This window comes from Ipomoea nil, unplaced genomic scaffold (assembly GCF_001879475.1).
Source record: "Ipomoea nil cultivar Tokyo-kokei standard unplaced genomic scaffold, Asagao_1.1 scaffold2610, whole genome shotgun sequence".
NCBI lineage: Eukaryota > Viridiplantae > Streptophyta > Magnoliopsida > Solanales > Convolvulaceae > Ipomoea > Ipomoea nil.
Genome location: NW_017619038.1, coordinates 2,422,826 through 2,432,435, shown reverse-complemented (window position 1 = coordinate 2,432,435; position 9,610 = coordinate 2,422,826). Strand labels below are relative to the sequence as shown.

General features: G+C 33.5%; 1 pseudogene; it reads right to left on the bottom strand.

The window, feature by feature from the left end:
* Positions 1-402: 402 nt before the first annotated feature.
* On the bottom strand, positions 403-2,301 carry LOC109154192 (annotated as a pseudogene).
* Between the last annotated feature and the right edge of the window lie 7,309 nt (positions 2,302-9,610).

Genomic DNA, 9,610 nt, shown 5'->3' with positions numbered 1-9,610 from the left:
AGTAACTGGGGTTTTCTAAATAGACAAATTTCAATTTTCCAGACTCGTAATGTGGTACAAAGTTGAACGCAGTTCAACTATGATCTAAAATTCCAGTTGCAAGTGCTTCATTTGGTAACACAAAACCTATAACAAAGCCACTGGGGAGCCTGCAGTAAGTCTCCTAATATAATCTTTTCTAAGCTGCTTAGCATATGCTATAAGCACTATTTTCCATAGCAAGTTCATAGAGATCACCAAAAGGAACAGAATTCAGGATAGTGTCAATATGTAAGAACAAAGGCACAGTACGATCATGAAATATAGCATTCAGTGAATCAAACAAATGATTAAAACCAACTATCCAGCAGCATCTGCAGGCATGACTCAGAACCAGCCATAAATGGAGAGAGTTATAGCATATCACTCAAAAGCCCACTGGTTCTCCCGACAGATCTCCTCTTCCTCCTCGGGGTAAAGTCATCCATGATGTTAAATATCTTGCGAGTATCTCTTCTGGAAATTGTCATTCTTCTCGGGGGTAAATTTATGCAAGATGTTAAAGGGCTTGTGTGGATCTCTTGTGGAGATTACCATTCTTGCAAAATTCTTCCGGAGAATAGACCTTGATCGTTTCCGCCAAGTTGAGCAACTCAGTTTCAAAAGGCCCCTAATACACAAGTAGTTCGCCAGCCTAAAAGATCAAATAACAATCATAAGGATAATATGTACTGTTTAATTACTAACAGGGGGGAGAATGGAAAATTAAAGAACAAAAGACAGAAAATGCATTTACTTACATTTGAAAAACAGAAAACAGAGAAGGGAGAAAGGAAAACTAAAACTAAAGTAAACATAAGTATTACATTCATCATAAAATGTAATCATTGATACAATTTTAATCATAAAAACCACCAGGCTAAACATTTGAAATGAAGAAACTCATCATTGCACTACCTTTTAGTTTAAAAAGGGAACCAAGTATTAATTAATTTTTTTCACAAGAAAAATAATAAGATGAACTCAGTTCTAAAGAGTCAAGACTAGCAACTATTTCAATGTTTTCCAGTAGTTCCAAGTGTGATAATCATCTTAGCTACAGTAGATGAGGCTAAGCATGTACTGATATGCTTGAATAACAATCGTTATTCATAATCTATACTTACATGTCAGATGTCACAAGAGAATCAGCTGAAAACACCCATCATATACCACATCAGTCTGAATACTAACGTATTCATTAACTTTTTTCACAATTAAAGAAAAAAAAAAAAACAATAAACTCAACTCTCAAAACTATGCTAGCACAACTGTTTCAATGTTTTGCAATGGAGATTTCAAGTGTCATCTTAGCTACAGTAGATGATGTCATGATGCTAACATGTACTGATATGCTTGAATAACAATTGTCATTTGTCATCCATACTTGAATGTCACAATAGAATAAGCTGAAAACACCAATCATATGCCATATCAGTCTGAACACAAAGTATTCATTTTCTTTTGTTTTTTTTTTCCACAAGGAAAAAAAGAAGAAGAAAAAGAAGATAAACTCAGCTCTTAAAACTAGCACAATTGTTTCAATGTTTTGCAATAGAGCTTTCAAGTGTCCGATATGCTTTAATAACAATTGTTATTCATCATCTATACTTGCATGTCAACAGAAAACAACAATCAAATACTACATCAGTTGAACACTAACATCATTTAGCATTCAGTGGTATAACTATCTTCTTTTTATGGGAATGAAGAGGAGAAAATTCAAAATTAGTATACTACCTAATCAATTACACCTAACACAACTTCTAGTAATCAAGAAACCAGCCTTTCATGAAACGGAGAGATCTGAGCTAAAATCAAGAACAGTTAAAACATAACAGTCAAAACGAAGCAACTAGCGTAGAGTTCCTACTATTTCACAGTAATAAGCAAGCTAATAATCATCGATATGCAATGCAAATACAAATAATGTAATCACAACAAACAAACTTGGGGAATATAAATGATTTTAAAGCTTCAGAATCATAAAATTACCAGTATCAGGTCGCAGAGAGTAGTCTGGTCGACTCTAATAAAGTCTATGTCGAATGAAATAAGCTCATTCACACTCGAAACCACGGCGTGCTTCTTACAGTATTCAAGCACCATTGCGAGGATCTTTCCGGTAACGTTCGGAAGGGGAATGCAGTTCTCGGCGCAATCGTCTCTGATCATGTGCTTTAAAGTTTCCGACTGCTGAGCCACAGTCTCCGACAGCTCGAACACCTCTCCATCGGAACTTCTCACCGTCACCTTCTTCTCCTCCGCAGCCTCCGACGACATCGTTGCGATAGCAGTTAGCGATTGTGGGGAATTTTGGGGGAAATGGACACAGCAAATTTGCGATTATGAGCTTTGAGCCATTTTGTAGAAAGATTTTATAGAAGCGGTGAAGCGGTTATACTCCAAACTAATTATCACTTTGTTATAACTTATAACTGATCTAACCCCTAATCGTATTTTTAAAAAATCAAGACTTCAAAAAAAAATTAAAAAATCTAAACTTGGGTGGTGCCATGACTGCCATCCCTTGGCAAATATACAATACTACAATGTACACCATTACAGTAAATTTATACCGACACTAAGATTGATTATTAATGTATGTTCAACTTTAATATATTGAGTTATAGTACATTAAGAATAATTATATATATATATATATATATATATATATATATATATATATCAAAATATAATAAATTTATATATAATAAATTGTAATATATTAAAATAAAAAATGATTGTATTTGAACCTAGTAATCACCCTTCCTTTTCTAGTATTATTTGTAATGAGTTAATGCCAGCTAAAGTTCTTCGAGTTTAGTGGATTTGCTATCTATCGTCCTAAACATTATAACACTATGTTGTTCTAATAGAAAGATTAAGTTACCGTCAATAATGATCATCCCTCCAAGCAAATTATATGACCTATTCTTTGTAAAAAGTAAAAAAGGGACAAGTTTCTTGGAAAACATTAGGACATAACAATATGTTATGTTTTATTTCAATAGGTGGCAAGGTTGACAAGTGTATAAATTAAACAGTGGAAATGCCCCACAAATATTTAAGATCAATGATCAAAATGGAAACGTCCAGACTCTAGAGTTTCTTAATGAGTTGCGAGCATCGAGTATTCCAAACCATGCCTTAACATTGAAAGTTGCATCATTTGTAGTGTTGTTGTGGAATATAAATCACTCAATAGGCTTATGCAATGGTACGAGATTGGTTATTACAAGATTGTTCGACCATGTTATTGATGCCAAAATAATGACTGGTGACAATGCATGAAGTACACGACCAATTGTATGTGACCGCGTCTAGAGTTAGCAACCCTAAGGGACTAAAAATTTAAATTTGTAATGATCTTAATAAGAGTTGTACTTCAACCACTAATGCGGTTTACCATGAAATTTTTAATAATTAGTAAATAAAATATTAATTTTAAACATTAATATTATAACTCTTATCTATTGTTTTTCTAAATAATAAGATTACCTACTTACAAGATTTTTTTACTGTTTTAATATCCACTGATAACCTTTTGCGAGGTCATGTGTATAATTTAATTTGACATATACATTCGCTTCGTTTATTACATTAACATTTTAAATTAAAATATAATTTCTAGACCGTGCATCGCACGGGTATAATGCTTTATATATATATATATATATATATATATATATATATATATATATATATATATATATAAATAATGTGGGCCCGGGTGACAGGGTCCCAGAATAATTTGCGATTAGATAGCAAATAGCAAGTCCCTACCCACCATATTTTCCTTTGCATCAAATCAAAGGCAGAGAAGAAAATGGCAAAGAAATTACAAAGTTGGTGTCAATAGCATTGGTTAGGGGTTGTGAGTTCAGAACTACTCGATGGTGAAATTGTGAGTTCAGAACTAGTCGATAGTGAGAATCGAAGATGATGAACCTGTGATTGGAGATGGAAACTGAGGTCTGTGAGTTAACTGGCTTTTTATTCGGATTGATAGTCTTTTCCATTAATTTTTTTTCTTTTAATTTTTGAATTAAAAAATCTATGTTAACATCCTTCCGCAGTGGGGAATACTTTGAAGAGATCACTGCTAGGACAAACAGGCAAACGCCTAAGGACATCAGCAACTGAGGATGTAGGCACTAATGAGGAGGTGGAGCAGATGTTCGATGAGGCTGATGGTTCTGGTGCTAATCCAGCTGAGGAAGAACTTTCTCATTTTCAGAAACAATTGTTGGCCAAACTAGATATTATGCTAGCGGAACAGCAGAATCAACGCGCTGCGATAAGTCAATTGCACAAATCTTGCACCCAACCAACATTGAAGCTAAGACACATAAATTAATCACAACTAAAACACATTCTCACAACTAAAACACAATCATTCACTCAACCTTTGAGAAATTAAGAACATAGCTACAACACACAGCAGCAGATGCATTTTCAACTAATAATTTCACCTATCTGAAAATAAAAACATAAAATATAAAAGAAATAGAGGAATAAATAATATTAAACTATGAAGAATATTTGTATTGATGACTTTTAAAATAGAAATGGTAGCCAATATACATACCAGCTACCAATATTTTTCTAATTATATCACTAATACGAAATACTTTTTCTAGTTTAATATTATTATTATACTTATTTATTGTTTTTTTTAAGTATATGTTCATGCATGCATATTTAATGGTGGTACCTATTGGACAATATTTAATTTTTAACACATGATCTTGGTTTAGCATAATTTTGAAATAAATTAGTAAATATATATACCTAGCTAACAGGGCTAGTCGATCTAATAGGTCCGATCATGAGGGAGGATGCATGAGTCGAGCTATAGTGGGGCAGCTGCCCCCTCCCCACCCCACCCCCATATATAGCCCTAGTAATTATATATATATATATATATATATATATATATATATATATATATATAGAGTACATGTTTAGGTATAATTATAAAATATATATAAAAGTAACGAAAAGATAAGTTAGTCAAGTTGGTAAGGTATGCGTGCAACTTATGTAAGGTCATGTGTAGTGCTTGCTAGTTTTACTTACATTTATTATGTATTTTATTTTTTCACCCATAACCAACAATGGTCATTTTTTAAATATATTTTTTCACCATATCTAACCATTATCATTTTTGTAATATAATAATAATGAGATGTGTGATACATAATGTGTTTTGTTATGATTGTTTTTATAACGTTTTGATATATTTTATTTTTCATCTATATCCAACAATATTTCTAGTTATGTTTCCTATGTGTTTTATTTATTTTTTAAAATTATCTCTTTTGTTTTAATATTTGCCCCCACTAAAAAAATTTTATGGCTCCGCCCATGGGAGGAAGGGTATGTTTGGAGAGAGTAAGGCACAATGATATGCTCCCAAACCCACAATTGAAGAAGAATGATGAACGACTAATTTGATAAGCATTATCCATGGTCACCCTGCACATGCTTCGATACAAGAAGGCAAGAATATCACTACCCCAAATATAGTCGTTGGCAGTTTGCAAATCTCTAAGGTAGTGTAAGAAACATTGTCTCACCTTGTTGTTCGACGTGTCGGGGAATAATGCTTCACCTAGTAATTGCATGATATGTAACTGAGTCATGTTTTCCATGTCTTCATCAGTTGAATATAATGCTTTGTCAGAGGTCGCGCATTCTGTCATAGACATCAAGATCCCTTGTGTGGTCTAAGAAACATAGTCCCACCATGTTGCATTATTTGACATACATGTCGGGGAATAACATTTCACCTAGTAATTGCATGATACACAGTCGGGCCATGCATGCATTGCAAGTCTTCATGAGTTGAATGTTCTGTTAGTAGTGTCGGGTTTTGTATAATTGAGGATCAAACAAGATGTGCCAAAAATTGAGTTAGATGTTTGCTTTGCATTTTCCTGAAGGATTTGAAGCTCCAAACCCAATTGGAGGACACGAAGCCAGTGTAACCCTTTCATTTGACATAGTGCACCATCCATTCCCAAAGTGCGCATTGATGGCATATGTCATGACCTCCTCGGCATTATTAGGCCTAACAATAACTCAATTTCCTACACGTCTCGTTTGATCCTGACATGTCTACAAAATTCGCAACCACTAACAAAGCATTCAGATGGTAAAGACATAGAGTGCATGACTCAGTTGCGTATCATGCAATTATTAGGTGAGTGGAGTGTTATTCTCCGACACGTCGAACAACAATGTAAGACTATTTTTCTTAGACTACATTAGAGATTTGCAAAGTGCCACTAACTACGGTTGGGTAGTGTTGTTCTTGCCTTCTTGTACTGAAGCATGTGTAGGGTGACCATGGATAATGCTTGTCTAATTGGCAGTTCCTCATTCTTCTTCAATTGTGGGTTTGGTTACTATCAAGCTTTTCTTCAAAGCACCTATACAGTCTATATCCAATAATGAATATTTTATTTCGAGATTAAGAGTGTACCTTGATAGTAAATTACAGTTTTTTCAACAACCGATAGTAGGTTTCAGGTCAATCTCGTCACTCCCTTATCTATGTCTATGCATATTTTACTTCGAGATTAAGAATAGCTTGATAGTAAACTACACTTTTTCTCCGCAAATCTTCTTGAGTAAAAGACTCATGCTGGATAATTTTTCCTAGTGTAAGTTAATTTTATTTAAAGAATATTCTAACTTTCTATATTAACTATTTTCTTGTAATTTTCTTATATAGTTTCTTTAGTCTATATACCTTTTAACTTCCAACCATTTTTACATCTTTTTGTTTAACTAAGGATCGTGTTTAACCAAGGATTAAAAAAAAAATAATGCTTTGCCTGAATCATGGGCTAGAAGATTTAGTGCGGAATTGGTTTTAATTTGGTAATCCTCACCTTAAATGCATTGATAGTTTAAATTTGATCAAATTCAAAGTTAATTCTTTTGTATTAGTAGCACATCCTCTCTATGATTCAAGTCTCGCCAAAGAATCTGAGTGTGTTAATCCATATATTTTTATGAGTATTTAATTTAGCATCTTCTTTTTTTTTTTTTTTTTTTTTTTTTTTTTTTTTTTTTTTTTTAAGATAGTGCAATTAGGTCCCCTAAGTAAAAAAAAAAAAAAAAGAAAAAAAGAAAAAAAAAAGCTCCATTCAGATCTTCTAAACCTGTAAAATAGCTCAATTGAGTCTAAAGGAACATGTATAGCAGGTTAATTCATCCCAAGGTGACACATGTCACTTTTAAAATATTTTTTTATTTTTATTCTATAAAAACTTTTTATTTATTATTAAAAATAATAAATAAAAATAAAATTAGTCAACGGGTTTCGGGCGAGGACAGCCACGGCTGTCAACATGAGGTGCATATCTGGACCTCAAACGGCCGGGAACAAGGGCGATGGTCATGGCTGTCGCCCTGGTTCCAAACGGCCATGGACGACCATGGTTGTCCGGGGCCGTCACCAGCCAACCATGACGATCTAAAAAAATTTGAATTCGTTGTCAAATCTCTAATGTAGTCTAAGAAACATAGTCTCGATCACCTTGTTGTTCAACGTGTTGGGGAATAACACTTCACCTAATAATTGCATGATACGTAACTGAGTCATGTTTCCCATGTCTTCATCAGTTGAATGCTTTGTCAACGATCACGAGTTCTATAGACATATATCAGGATCAAATCTTGCACTGAAGCCGCCCAAATTAATCACGCACTAAACATTATAGCTATTAAACACACTTTGAAATCATGCACAAACTCGACCTGCATCATATTGATGAATTTCCAAACCATCTCTACCCATCCTACTTAATTATGCTATATATGCATAACCCTCACCTGGCCTGCATTAATCAAACCAAATTTTCTTGCACATGCTTTGATACAAGAAGCCAAGAACAACAATGTCCCAACTGTACGTAGTCGTTGGCACTCTAAAATCCCTTATGTGATCTAAGAAACATAGTCCCACCATGTTGCATTGTTTCAGTTCAAATTCGAGTGAAAACTACTACAATAAATTAATTATTACTCCATATATTGCAAGTATGACTTCTTCTTCTCCGACCAACGAAGCCATGTCCACTTATGTGTCATCTTTGGTTGGCTTCTTCATTCCTCGGCTTCTTGCATCAGATGCCTCCGTAATGTATGGTTCCACAGTACTTCAAATAATTCTATACATACTTCTCATTCAGGTGAATTCCCAGCCCCATGCAAGCATGCACACGACAGGCTTCTAGATCAGGCCGAGATTACAAGTCACCCTCAACAGCTTCAGTCTACGTACATTCTATGGGGCAGGACAAGAGGGTTTTGAGTGTGAGGAAAATAAGAATGAGCTGTATCAACACTATTGTTTGCTATATATATATATATATATATATATATATATATATATATATATATATATATATATATATAGGTTCGGGTTCTGGTGCGCTTGGCACTATTAGGTGTGGATGTGCTGTTGTAAAGATAAGTTAAAATATCTTCACCGTTGATCTCAAAGATCTAAATTCACGTATTTTTCTTGTATTCGCGTACGGAGGGACAAATTAGTAATTTTGAATAAATTAACTTTCATCGCTGTTCTCCATCGTCGTTCGCATTGCCGGCGACTTTGTTTTTGTTTTTCAAAGAATCGTTCAGTTGTCTATCTTCTCCCAGTCGTTTAGCATTGCGGTGTCCATTGTTGTTGTTTCCAAATCTTTTTCCATTCTCTGTCGCTATATTGTATTTATTTGTCGTGGATCTACATTTGTTCTTTTTCATCTCAGAAAACTGATCTTGTTTATTTGGTTATGAAAATGGAGCACGTTAAGTTATATTTTTGAAGCACACTGCGTAATACGTGCACGCATAGTAAGTGTTAGACGGACCGACGCTCATGAAAGATATATGAGACGCATATTAAACATATAAGAGACGCATATTAAAGAGATCTGACACACATATTAAAGGGATATGAGACGCATATTAAAGAGTTATGAGAGATGATTTATTTTAATTGGTACTCAACTCAACGCACATCAAGATTTGAGGTCCCGCATGTTGTACTTTAATGACACGCATTTAATGGTGAATTTGAACGCACATTAATTTATTTGAATTTGTATTCTTTTTTTTTATATTTGTTTTTAATAATTATTATTTTCCACGTTATTTTATTATGTAAATGAACGCACAGTAAGATATGAACTTACGCAAGTTGTAATGTAATTTTTAATACCGAATATCAACACATATTAACTTTGTTTTATAAACATGTTAAGAGTTTTTATGTTTATTTTTTTTCTTTATTTTATTTCAATTACTTATTTATGACGAAAATGAACGCACATTAAATTTTTTATAAAGCACGTTCAATGCTAAGTGGACGCATATTATGATTATCATTTGTATTAATTAATAAGGTGATTTTTAATATGCGTCCATGCCACATATAATTTGCGTGAAAATATATATTAATGTGTTTGAAAACCAAAGGAGTTTATATCAAGATGTTGAACTACTGTAATGTCATAAAACCTTTAACACTAAAAAATATTCACTATTTTTCGTCTTTAATACCAGCCTTTAA